We start from the raw sequence: 13,884 nt of genomic DNA, 5'->3' as shown, positions 1-13,884 counted from the left end.
AATTTTTAAAAACAATTTAGGCAATACTGGTGTAGATGGCCCAGACACTCTCTTTTGAGAAAGTGTTCCAATTATTTCCTCTTTCCTATTGTTGGTTGTTAGATTCTGAACATATCCCAAAATGCCTTTACATCACTTGAAGAAAAAAAAAATGAGGAAGACGTGATGCCTCCTGATAAAACTCCAATTATAATGATAATAGAATAACCTGACAAGAACTCAAACAGAAATTATATTTTCTTACTATCAACCCAGCTAGAACTGAATTCCACCTGTGAGCTAACGTTTTCATAATTCACAACTTTTTTTGATGAGGAAAGCATGGTAGACTTATTTCTGGATATATGGCTGAAACAATAATGACCAACCATTGGCATTCATGTGATTTCAACTCAAAATGCCCAATATCAGCATAATTCAAGCTTAGCATGATTTTCTTTACTGAGAATAAAATAAAAACTGTGTTTTGACTTTAATGTTTTTAAAAACCAAATCAAGCCCCTGAAAAATGTTTTCTTTAACATCTGAATCCTATGTACAAAACCGATTCACATTTTTAGAATTGTTTTGGCTTTGAAGTAAAGCATATCCATTTAAAAACTCCATATGTCCAAAGTGCACTTCTCAAATTCTTTAGTTAGCTTATTGTTATTTTCATCAAAGTGTTGCCTAAACTGAAGCGCAACTGTTAACTCATGTCAATATCAAAAAGGTCTTTTAGAAAATTTCTTCCTGCGATTACAAGCAAAGCATATGACTCCATGGATTATAAGAAACATTTTTTGCATTTTGATTCATACTAGAAAAAAAATGCATAGATTCATTATTATTATTACATACAGTTTCTATTTCAACAATGTTTCATACTCGTATTACACGACTCAACCTGTCTAGTTAGATCTCAGTAAGCTCTCCCATTAATTGGTGCTTCATATTTTTTTTTTTTTTTTTTTGGTGCTTCATATTTTCTAGTTTATATGCATAGTGATAGTAGTGTGAAAACATGAATCACAGTCATTTTTTGTCTTTAATTATCTAATAATTGGCAAGCATTTGTTTTGTTTCATGAAAAATCGTGAATTTGAATTAACAGCATACTAAAGCTTCACAACTCAACCAACAACATTGACAATAGTCACAATATACGTAAATATATTGTCTATATTTCTTTCAGTGATTCTAAAAACTGGTGATTTTTCATAGCAGTTACCTGTATACACTGAAAAAGTTTAACAATTATATCCGTCACAGTTTTTGTAGCTTTCACTTCAGAAAATTAGGCATATTTATGTTCATTATGTATCATACAACAGAAAACAAGGTAAACGTTAGTCTCTTCTTTTTAAAATTTCAGTAAATCTGGAACAAAATCTTTAATATAGCAGTAATTTTTGACAGATGTAAATGTAAATTTGAAAAAATACATACCCAAAATACTAATCGGTCAGTCTTTCTTATATTGCACATTTTATCTATATCTAAAATACACAAATTGTAAAATTTTGAATTATTGATCATTGATATTATTAAAAAGATCTTGTATTATATGAACAATTGTTAGGTGACTTAATTGAAAAAAGTTCACTTTTTATAAAATATACATTTTTTCTTTCACTCATAACTTTTAAACAAAATTTCCATAATTTAAATAATAATTTATTTTTGCCATCTCTCCAGGTAATCATAATACCTTATTATCTGGAATGAAATTTGAAGGTCAACCATTTAAATAAAAACTAAATAGCAGCCTGCACATAGCCAAGTTGTTGCTGGAGATATCTGACATGCTATTACAAAGAAGTCTTATTGTTTGGATTATTCATCTCGATTATTTATCTCCGCCTATGGTTTACCTAACCTTAGCTAATTACTTAACTTAGCCCTTCAGTTTAGGAAACTCAATAACCATGGTCAGTCTGAGACAGACTCATATTAACTGTCCTTAAGAGACTGATGTGTTAAACAAGAAATTTTATGCATGATGTTTAGTCTGAAATGAATTTGTCACATGGGTGAAAATACTAATTTCATTCAGTGTGGAAATAACTCATAATCAGATTCTTTGGGGAGGAGATAATCAGAACAAAGTAAATTAAATAGAGCAGTCTTACCAATGACTTCACTTTGGACTGATCTAATCAAACTGGAAACACTCAAAATGCCCACATCTCTGTATGTGTCTCCAGGACACAAAGAGCCATACCATTAGCTGAAGCCCTAGTCTTTGTCCCCTTCCTTAGTGTTAGCTATCCTTCCCATCAGGACTTGGTTGAAAACTTTTGACTTTTAATTAATTTACTTTCGTTCTTCTTTGGGTCCAAGGTGATCAACTCACTCCCACCCCTAACCTGTCCCCTTTTCTTCACTATATTTTCTTTAGTTATGTAAATTCGACAAGGATAGCCAATTCTCATAAAACTGGGATTCAGCCTCTTTGGGGTGACTTTGCTTGGGTATTCATGTATTATTTTTACAGTTCAACTTTTACAGTTCAACTTTTACAGTTCAACTTATATTCACACTTCCAATGTTTTGAGAGAAGTCTCAGGCTCCAAGTACTGACAAAAGAGGACGTGCACCGGAAATGTAACATTTCTCTGCAAGTGCTGGTTCTACAGAATACTTGTAAACGTATGATCTCTGAGAAGTGTTTGAAGGTCCTAGCTGACTCAATCCGTTGTCTCTACTTTCACATATACCTCCTTTACCCAAGAAATATTTTCACACTGAGAGGTATTTTGAACATTCTCAGAATTTTGGTTATGGATACACGCATGGGGACAAATGGTCAGAAACTATCTCCAAGGATGTCCATAAAGATTTGATACAAAACAAAACAGAATTTGTTCTAAAGTGTTCAGGCTTTCTCTTATGTTTTTCTCTGAGTATTATTTATGATAGAAGCGCAAGTCAGATGAAAATTAGTCTTCAGGAGGAATTCAAGCATGCTATATTTTTATACACTGAATTTATGACAACCTTTTAATAAGACCAAGTTCTTAAAAGCCAGGGTTGTTTTTATGTTACTTTTCTGTTCCATTATACCTAGTACATTTAATATGTGATTATAATTCTTTGAAAATGGCATCATTTTCTAAAATCAAAGAAACAGACATTGTGATATTTCATTAAAGGAAAAAATTATTAGGTTCATCATCTATTGGGCTATCAAGAAATAGTAACAATATTTCCATATTCTTTTATTTTCTTATGGAAGAATATTAGGGTAGCAGAGTTTAACACCTTGGCTTCTTGGCCTATCCATTTTGAGATTGTTTCCTATACTGTCAGTGTTTTGTTTCCAAGTTATTTTACTGCAGCAGGCAGGACATCTAACTGAATACATTGCTTCACTGAAACAGCCTGGACTTTAATTCTGCAGCAGTCCTGTTACATTACCATCTTTCAGGAGGCCTGTCACTAAGCCATGGCAGAAGGAAAGAGGAGCAGGAAAGGAACATTGATGAAGGCAGTTGCATTCTAGTGATTTCCCAAGAGAAGACAAACACCGATCTGCTGAAGGACTGTGGCTGCCAGCAGGTAAAATCAGGACACAGCCTTTATTTCCAGCATATTAGGAATGTTTCAGTTCTGCCTTCCTCAGCTCGATGGAGAACATGCTGACAGACCCTGACCTTTCATCAGTGGAATTGGGGAATCTGAAGGTTATTTTAGGACGACCTAGCAACAGAGTCATAAGCATTACAGTTTCTGAGAATTAAGTATGTGGCCTCCTCATTTAGGGAATGTGGTAATCTCTTCAAGGGGAAAAAAAAAATAATGCAAAAATAATGTAGGTTACAATATTTGTTACTTGTTTTATTTATTTTTTTATTTTTTTCCCTGTTAAGTGGAGATGATTACTCTTACTGCAGAAGAAATGTGTTCCTATCTTGCTGGTGTTCATTGACCCATTTCTTAGAGTAGGTAAGAAATGGATAAATGTCTAATCTCAAGATGCAAACTGGTGCTTTCCGATTTGTGCATATTGGCGATTGAGTCTTATTATGCTACAGCTGGCTTCTTGTCCTGCCACTCACCTATGAGTGCCCTCCCCTCCACTTAAACTGAAATTGTTCCCTGCATCCACCCAGTGCTTCTCACACCTTCCTGATTTCACCCATACTGTTCTTCTGCCTTGAACATTCTCATCCATCTTTGCTTGCTATGCTGAACCACATGTCAATTTCTGTAGGCAGCCTTCTTTAAATGCTGTAATCTGAGAAGGTTAGATGTCTCTCCTTTGCTCTAACATTAGGTTGTTTTGGTTTTAGCACCTTTTACTTTAAGAAGACTAGTTGTTTATTCCACATGAAGTAAAAATGACTTAATTGCTTTTTGTGTTTTGTTTTTTGTCTCCAATGCATAGCATACCTGCTGAATTACAGTAGTTTTTATTAATTATTTGAATAAATGCATTAATGGTGGTTTTGTATTTAATATTTCTTAGAGGAAATGATATTTATAACTTGTCCTCTTAACATAAAGTGGATTCATTTCACAACTTTAATGGTGATTTTTTTCTACACAAGAAGAGTTCTTAAAGACCTACATATTTTTATGTCCATATAAACAATATGCCCTCTAAGTTTTAGAGAGATTTATGTCTACTACTATTTAAATCTTCAACTACATAAAAATATTTAAACAAAGATGAAGTTGTATACTGTTTATTTATTCATGGATTCTACCACCTTTTCACTGTGTCTCACTGCCTTTATGTCATCTGTTACATTTTTACAAGAATGCATTCTGAAATCCCTTGCATCTTTTATCTAATTATCTCTATTGGCAAAAGCCCAACCTTTTTTAAATCCAACATTGCTAACTCAATCCCATCTAATTAACTGGCCAATAGATCCATCATTTTATCTAGAAGTTTACTTTATCTCTATCTCTATCTCTATCTATCTCAAATCTCCTGTTGTCTTTACTTCTCTCTTTTTGTCCCTCCTGGCTGAATGATTCTGAGCATGGTAACACTCTACCCCATCGCTAGAAGTATTTCTACACTCTATATCTTCTCTTGCTATTAACTAATTTATTTTCTCTCTTTTAGAGCAAGAATTCCACCGAAGTTGTCTCTGCTTACAAATCCAATTCTGTTCTATATGTTATAGGAGATAATATCAGTTGTTGAAGGCAAATGATCTAAAGGTACAGTTGGATACTTAAAAGCAAGTAAGTTTTCATATAGCAAATTTAGGTAACGAGAAATGAGGTTGACCTAAGGCAAATGAAAAAACAGGTACTGAGGATCTATTTCAAATTGAATAGCACATATGTTTGCAGTTGCAACAGTATGCACAGTTTTGTGGTATATTTTAGTCATACTTGTCAATTGTGTAGGTTTGGAGAAGTTGAATGTTTAGATTGATCCAGGATTGCAGATATAAAAGGACAGAGGATGGAAGAACTTGAGAAAGCTCCCAAAAGAGTAATTATTAAAATAAACCAGCAACTCATAGTTAGGTAAGGACTATATGAAACCGGGAGGAATACTTTTAAACCAGAAGAAAATAGAAGCATAGTAAGAGGTGGTTAGGATGAGATCAAAGAGTGGCTGAAGCTAAAACATGGGAGGTGTAGAGCAGACATGACAGGAAATTGTCATCACAGAAGAGGAACTTAGGTTGTGACATCAAACAACCCTACACAAAACAATGCTTACTTGTGGCCACGACGCTTGTTCTAATAATTGGTGGTTAAAATGTGTAGCCTTTAATAATCCTTCCAATTACGATATATTCTCTTTTAGAACTGTATTCTCTGCAGGGGATAAAGAGGTGTTTGAGCTAAGAAGTTATGTCAGAAAAGGTGTTTGTGGACTTGAGAAAACTTGTACTATTCCCAGACTGACCTTTTCTTGGAGAGTTCTTGTTCATAAGCTATGAAAGAAAACACCCGTGTTTGCAGTTTTCCATGACAGGAAGATTGTTCTAGGTATCACTCAAACCCAAAGGTACCTACTCTTTCTGTTATGTCTTCTATGATAATGCCTAATATGTCATTAGTTTATTATTATTATTATTATTATTATTATTATTATTATTTCTGAAAAGGGGCCACACATGTAAACTAAGAACATAAAACCAACTCCAGGCAAGGCCAGGACAACTTGACCTTCATTATCACATTTGTCATTTTCCATGTCTTTCTCTCTATCTCGCTCTCTCTTCTCATTTTTATGTCCACACATTAATGTCTATCCAAGCTCCTACTCCATTCTAAAGATTTCCCAATTTCTCCTCCTTCTTCTGATTGCATTTTTCTTTGAATTGTTTATTTCCACTATTCATTTTGCTCTTTAACTCTGTATTTTTTATAGAGCTATTGAACTTTATAATTTATGTGTCTGCTTTTCTCAATAGTGTGCTTTATTATTCATGGAGACAAAGAACTCTTATTTATTTGTGTAGCACCTATAAGGGAAGGAGATGAATAAATTCTTTTAGAATTGAATTGACTCAAGAGGTGTTGTCAGTAAATTGGGGGGTGGGAGATGTACAGGGAAATAAAGCTGTATCTTTGGAGACTACCCTGGTCACCACCCTTTCATCATCTCCTGTATTAATCCAGCAGTTTTGTAGATTATTTATCTGCACGGGTGTTCTGTGAAGACAATAGGGAGGAATTCATTATGCTTTCAAGGCAGCGCATGGTACTAAAGTGGTTACAGGTCACCGATTTTTCCATTATTCTTGGGAGCTCTTAATTGCACATACTATTAGTATTGTTTCTTTTCAGGCAATAGAAAAATGAGTATTCATAAATGCTGAGCATATCAGTCCACAAACGTGCAAATTGTATATGCTGCTTAATGTAGTGTTGCTGATGTAGCCCAGCTGGGTGTATGACATATATATTCCTTACTCACTAACGAGGCTGGGAGAAACCTGTGAGTATGTGTTTCTGAGTCCTGCTTACTGCCCTTACTTCATGAATAGGGTCATGGCCTGGATGAGGTTTCTTTCTTCAATACAAAAGCCTAGTTTTCCAACACAAAAAGGCAAAAAGTGACATCCTTACATATTTTTACAACAATTTTTACCAAATTTAAAATTTCTGTAGTCTTTTCTTGGGGGGTGAGTAAAAGTAATTTAGAAGATTTGAAATCTGTTAATATGCATTCATGAGCAACTGGTTTATAATTACTGATATTCCTATTAAACTGAGTCTCTTATGGATATTCACAAAATAACAACTTAATTGTAAAATCCACCAGGAATACTGTTAACATTAAACAGCCAAGATAACACTATTTTAAGAAAGATGTTTTTACTCACATCATAATTATCACCAATCTCACTAAATATATGATCATATGCATTTATAATAACATTGATATTTTCCTAAGAAACTAAAGGCAGGGGAATATAAAATCATAATAAATATTTTAAACATATTTCCTAAAATCTAAGCGATCTGTTATGAAACCTGTGCCTACAATAGCTTTATCCATCCATCTAATACTAAGTATGTGCTTCCTTGTTGACTGACCACAAGCTCTTGTGATAAATCTTAGAGATAAATTACTGGAATGTCTGAAGGGTAAGCTCATTGTCCAATAAAATGGAAAAGGGTTCATATAAAACATAAGATAAGTATGATTTAATATCATTTATTTTCTCCCGAGAACTATGTGATTTCAATTTAAAAATTAAGTATTTCAGGTGGGAAAATGAGAATGCTCCTGTGGCTTCTAAAAAATGGTTTTTTTCTTTAGCACACCCTTCCTTATGTTTGAAAGAAAAGAGATTTGTCTGCTTTTAGTTACAAAGTGGCCTCTCTGCCATTTCTTTTAAATAGCATTGTCTCCAGTTTTCAACCCAAAAACTGGAATTGCTAGAAAGTATTATTGTGATGGAAATAATTGGTTTTTCTTAGCAACAAACTCACTGAATCAATGCCTTGTTTATGAATGAGGGGTCATAGCTCCTTTATGGAGATAAATTTACTTAACGAGTGGAGAAAATGGGTGTTTTGATCTTCAGATAATATAGCACACCATTGACAATAGCTCATGAAACAATTTCAATGACAGAGCTCCATGCAATTTTGTTGAAAGGATTTTAATTTACAGCAAGCATAGACCTAAATCATAATTTGATAATAAACATGATGTGGTATTGCAAATATTTATGGATGTTTCATCATTTTTCTCTATTTTAAATAAATGTAAGTATGTAATAAATCATTTCTACTCTGCATTGATCTTTATGGCTAAAATTAAAGGGAAGTTTTGAACAAAACTAAATTTTAAGAGTAGGATGTTCCAAGGGATGTACCAATTGTCATTTCAACAACAGTTTTGAGTTGATCAACTTTATTTCAACCAAATGGCTCCAACCCAACAATATCCAGAGCACTGTGACTCGAGCCTTATAAATATTAATAACACTGCCATCTCACCCAGTGCTAAGTATCTTATATTGAGACATGAGAACAAATGAGAAGCCTTTAATTCACCCGTAAGAAAGTTAGCTGGAAGACTACCTAGGGAGAGTGTATGAAATAGTAAAAGTACAGGGGGACACCGGAAGCCCGTGTATTCAATCATGTTGCAACTTCTAATGTGGCCTCAAGGAAATCACTCTCCTCTTTGGGTCTCAGTTTTCTTATTTTTATATATGTGGGTTATTAGATTACCTCTGATCTTTCTTTTGACTTTTGTATCGCGTAATTAAAGAGATCAAAATGTGGAATTCACTGACTATAACATTATGTATTATATACATGATTTCCTACCTCTAGACTACAGTCAATAATACATCATTCAAAGTATTGTCCCTAATGATAGACTTTGAGCCAATGAAAGAATACAGAAATTATACTACCTTGATTTCACTTAACTGCTTTAAACACATATGGCAATTTACAGTTTCTTGGGTAATCGCTCTTCCTCACCTTCTAAAAATTTTCAGTTTAGACATGACACATGTTAAAGGGGAAGTTGGATTAATTTTTATATTGAAATATTTTCAAACAGATTTTACTGGAAAAATTTAATGTTTAATAGTCTGCCACTCTTATCTATGCGTCATCTACCAAAACAGATCTCAGGAGCAGTGCAGTTGCTGAATTGCAGCTGTGGTTTCAATAAGGCATTTCAGCCAGAAAGGGCAGCTGTCATATATTAGGTTGGTAAACAAGAAGGAACTAATGGGAAAATAAGTTTTATTTTCCTAGTGGGTCATTAGCAATTTTTTTGAGCCTCATTCTAGTTAATAGAAGGGCCATGATAGATAAGAATGTTTTCATTTATAATCTAATTGTCTTAATTCTTTTCTGTAATATCTATAACAGTTTTTAAGAAAAAAATAGTTTGGATACTACAGTACATATTCCTTCATAGAGAGTTGACCATATGAAGATTTTATATGTAATTGAAGATACACTGGCATGTGTTTAAAGGCAATGGTCCATTAAGAAGTATAGTTTAGGTCCTCATATTTGTTTTTCCCATATAAAGATATTTATCTTCTCCAGGTCTGTCATAAGAATGTCGCTGAACTACAAAATTATATATTAATAATAACTATATTTAAGGGCCTACTAAGTATCAGACTCTGAAATAAGTCCATAACTAGAATAGCCAGAATCATATATACATATTGAAATAGGATTAGATTATTCTTTCTCAGTAGAGATCTCTTTGATACATTTTTGATTTCTGAGATAGTATCTCTGTGTTTTCCAAATGTCCTACAATCAGAATTTTCCCCCAAGACTCACTTTCAATACGCAAAAAATAATAGTGTTTTATACCAGTTAACCGGTCCATTAACTATTGATATTTTCTGATCTATAGTCATTTCTCTGGGAATTTAGAATTGCGACTAAGGAATTTTATTTTCAATTTGTGCTTTCCTTTTAAAGAGAGATTTAAAAGACTGGACTGTCACCATGTGAATTGCAAAAGAGAAAAGCCAGTGCATGGAGTCAGAGAAGAATGAAGCAGAGGCTGAGAGAGGAGCAGAAATGAAAGATGGCAGGCGTCGCCTGTCCTTCGGTTTCATATACTCTGCCTGTATTCCCATAATAAACTAGATTATCATTTGCTTAACCTAACTTCAATGGGTTTCTCTGACTCATAAACAATCTTGTTAATAAATGAAGCTTCTGACTAAAAATTAATAATGGTTATTTTGGATTTGAAATAGTTACTTACAGAATCTAAACACAGGAGCAGATTGTGTATTCCAATCTCATTTACCCCATTAACAGGCCAATCAACCAAGGTAGGTCTTAAACGAGATCTAACAGGCAAAGCCTCAACCACAGTGGGAGATTTTCACAGGTCTCAGAGATTGATAGATAAAGCAGTTAAGAAGGAGTAAAATAATAGAAGAGTTGTACCAAAAAAAAAATAGATAAAATAATTTTATAAAGCCTTAAAATGTTTATGAGGCAATATATGAGTTGAACAGTAACAATTTAAAATTTTATTTTACATGTCTATGTATGAATAGAATGATAGACAGACGAATATATCGATCTTGTACGTGAAAAACAGGATGTACATTCTCTTCTGGCTTACGTGATAGCCACAAAAGATTTTCAAGCAGCATATCTTAAATGGATCTCTTTAATCACACAATAGAAAAGTCAAAAGAAAGATCAGAGGTACTCTAATAACCCACATATATAAAAATAAGAAAACTGAGACCCAAAGAGGAGAGTGATTTCCTGAGGCCACATTAGAAGTTGCAACATGGTCCAACACATGCACTTCCAGTGTCCACCTGTACTTTTATTACTTCATACACCCTTCCTAGGTAGTCGTCCAGCTAACTTTCTTACAGGTGAATAAAGGCTTCTCATTTGTTCTCTTATCTCAATATAAGATACTTAGCACTGGGTGAGATGGCAGTGTTATTAATATTTATAAGGCTCGAGTCACAGTGCTCTGGATATTGTTGGGTTGGAGCCATTTGGTTGAAATAAAGTTGATCAATTCAAAACTGTTGTTGAAATGACAATTGGTACATCCCTTGGAACATCCTACTCTTAAAATTTAGTTTTGTTCAAAACTTCCTCTTAATTTTATCCATAGCAATAAACACAGAGTAGAAATAATTTATTACATACTTACATTTGTTTAAAATAGACAAAAATGATGAAACATCCATAAATATTTGCATATTGCATCATGTTTATTATCAAATTATGATTTAGACCGATGCTTGCTATAATTCAAAATCAACAAAATTGTATGGAGCTCTGTCATTGAAATTGTTTCACGAGCTATTGTCAATGGTGTACTATATTATCTGAAAATCAAAACATCCATTTTGATCCATTTTATACAAATTTCATCTCTGATTATAATTCAATAAAATTATAATGACCAATAAAACAATAACCGAATCTGTCTCAATATACTTAGAAGTTAAGAACACACATTTCGTGTGCCCTGAAAGTCACAAATCTGTACTGACTATTTTGTGGTAGATGTTCTGCACTGCTGTTTAACAGAATTTCTAGCTGTATCTCTCCCACATGTGGGGTATAGTGTCAGGTGCAGTAGACTTGTTACTTTTAACCAGCATTGTTTGCATTCCATTTAAATGCTTTTCATACTAATTATGGTATTTCTGTCCTAGACACAGTCACAATTACAGATTAAAAGCCCAATATACAAATAAATGACACAATAATAAAAGATCTGATTTATTTTGGAGGAAAAGAAGCTAGCAAGTATCAAATTGCAGCATATCACCTTGAAGTAATACTTACAGTTCTTGTGAAATCTCTTAAGTATGTTTATTTTCACACCCTTCAGGAAATTGTGCAGAATAGAAATAAGTGCATAAGGAATAAAAATGACACCTACGTTTAATAGGAGCTTCTCTGCTAGAGCTGCCCTCTTAACACAAGAAGATAGATGAGGCACTGGGGCCTAACTTTATTATTTTCTAATCAATATTTTCAGTTAGTAAAATGGAATTGAGGACTGAAATGCAACTCTTACATTGAAGTATTTCTCATCTTAAATCCTCTCTTGCCCTGTTAATTGAAAAATCAAAATAATCTACTAACTTTTTTTTCTCTTTTTTTAAAAGCTTAAAAAAAACCATGTATTATGATCTTTTGATCAATAATTTTAAAATCATCTAAGCGGCAGTTCGGTTAGGCGCAGATTGGAAACCCGAGTGTTTTGGGGAGGCTGTGGCGGAACCTCTACAGAGAAGCAAGAGGTTGGCAGCTTCAAGCTGAGCGGCAGCGGCAGCTACCAGCTACAGTCCCAAGCGACAGCGGTGACAAGTGGGAATCCCATCCTGCTTCCAGCAGTGGAAATACTCATGGGTCTGGGAAATCTGCATATACCCCTGCGAGGTCTCGCTCCAAGGAAGATTCCTGGCGCTCCAGATCAAAATCCAGGTCCAGATCTGAACGTAGGTCTAGGTCCAGAAGAAGTTCTTGAAGACATAACACAAGGTCAAGATCTCGGTCTCGCTCCCACAGACGATCCTGTAGCAGGTCTTACAGCAGAGGTTAAAGAAGACGCCACAGCCATAGTCATTCTCCCATGTCTACTCGCAGGGGTCATGTTGGGAACAGGGCAAATCCTGATCCAAATTGTTGTCTTGGAGTATTTGGATTGAGCTTGTACACTGCAGAAAGAGATCTAAGAGAAGTGTTCTCTAAATATGGCCCCATTGTTGATGTCTCTATTGTATATGATCAGCCGTCTAGACATTCAAGAGGATTTGCCTTTGTATATTTTGAAAATGTAGAAGACGCCAAGGAAGCAAAAGAGCGAGCCAATGGGATGGAGCTTGATGGACTAGAATCAGAGTAGATTTCTCTGCAGCAAAAAGACTGCGTACCCCACCATCGGGAATATACCTGCCTAGGGCAGCTCCGGCCGTGGTGATTACTACGACAGGATACGACCGAGGCTATGATCATCGGGGCTACTACAGCAGATCATACAGAGCAGGAGGTGGGGAAGAAGCAGGTTAGAGAACTGCCCCAGACAGGGGTTAGATTTACAGAAGGCCCTCACCTTCTCCTTCCTATAGTCGTGGAGGATAGAGATCACCTTCCAGATCTCCATCATACTCACCTCGTCGCTGTTCAAGCACGAACTTGACTTTCTGAAACCTGCCCTAGAGTTGGGACATTGTTTATGGACAATATTTTTTATTGTCTCCTGTTTAAAAAGTGAACAGTGCCTAGTGAAGTTAGGTGATGTTTACACCTTTTATGATGACTACTTTTGGTGGAGTTGAAATGCTGTTCTCATTATGCATTTGCGTCATTTGGTGCTTTGTTCAAAGTTAAGTGGTTTCAGAAAAGTATGTTTTGCATGTCTTTTTTTTTTACAGTCTAAATTTTGACTGCTGAGAAGTTTATATTGTACAAAACTTCATTTCTAAGGGTTTTCTACTGAATCCAGGGTATTCTGTACATCGAAGTCAGTGTGTAAAGTGCTACCAGATGGCAAAAAGCAACAATAAAGTTTGATTTTTACTTTTCTTTCTAAAAAAAAAAAAATCATCTAAGCAACATAATATTGAATTGGGTGTTATTCTGAAATCAATACTACCTGATGTAGATGAATACTGTAAAACAAATTCTCTTTTGTGTGTGTGTGTGTGTGTGTGTGTGTGTGTGTGTGTGGTGGGTGAAGCCTTGGCAACATTGTTTCAGCTTTCAGTAAAGGAAAAAACTAATAGGGGTGAATTGTGATTAACTAGTTACTATCCATTTTGTGGAAGGGGTTTCCTCACTGTTTTAGGTCAATGCAAATTTGTAACTCCAATGGAAACACACACACAAGTGGGCTTTTTCAAAATCTGTGATTGAGTCATTCATGGATTTCAGATTAGGGCCCTTGTTAGAGTCTCATGTCAATAAGACGTGCTTCTCTTGTCT

General features: G+C 34.6%; 1 pseudogene; it reads left to right on the top strand.

The window, feature by feature from the left end:
* The window catches only part of LOC109455138 (uncharacterized), a 91,143-nt pseudogene extending 77,688 nt beyond the window's left edge, over positions 1 to 13,455 (top strand).
* Positions 13,456 to 13,884: the final 429 nt, after the last annotated feature.

The sequence above is a fragment of the Rhinolophus sinicus genome, linkage group LG14, assembly GCF_036562045.2.
Source record: "Rhinolophus sinicus isolate RSC01 linkage group LG14, ASM3656204v1, whole genome shotgun sequence".
Classification (NCBI taxonomy): Eukaryota; Metazoa; Chordata; class Mammalia; order Chiroptera; family Rhinolophidae; genus Rhinolophus; species Rhinolophus sinicus.
The sequence above is the reverse complement of the archived record's forward strand: the minus strand, read 5'-3'. Positions and strand labels throughout refer to the sequence as shown.